The following is a 400-nucleotide window of genomic DNA, read 5'->3' on the forward strand; positions in this document are numbered from 1 at the left end:
CCCCCTCCCCCCCCCCCCCCCCCCCCCCGCCCTGCAAATCCCACAAATACCAGTTGATCCTGCCAGTGAAGTCCACCGAATGCAGCTTCCTGTGGTGGGAGGTAAGGGAAGATTTTGGTTTATTTGATGAGGTTTGTACATCACACGGGAACGGGATTCTGGTTCTTGTCCAGACCGTCAGATTGGAGCTTTTAGTTGCACTTTAAATAGCCGACATTGGGGGTGCCAAGCGTGTGAAGTTCACATACATGTGGTCTGTATGTGTTATCCTCTGGAAACGGTAACCAAACTTCCGCCCCCCAGCCTCAAGTGGCAAGACTCTGACAGCAACAGGCATGATGGGATGTGTAGTTTCACCACAGCGGGGTGGGGGGGGGGGCGGGGCAATGTTCGGGGACCG

The 400-nt window shown here is 55.5% G+C and overlaps 1 protein-coding gene across 1 annotated transcript in view; it reads right to left on the minus strand.

The window, feature by feature from the left end:
* Window positions 1-400, minus strand: part of PGS1 (phosphatidylglycerophosphate synthase 1) — a 73782-nt gene that overhangs the window by 72256 nt on the left and 1126 nt on the right. The gene's annotated exons all lie outside the window — the stretch shown is intronic.

Source organism: Nanorana parkeri, unplaced genomic scaffold (assembly GCF_000935625.1).
Source record: "Nanorana parkeri isolate BGI_ZX_2015 unplaced genomic scaffold, ASM93562v1 scaffold2339, whole genome shotgun sequence".
NCBI lineage: Eukaryota > Metazoa > Chordata > Amphibia > Anura > Dicroglossidae > Nanorana > Nanorana parkeri.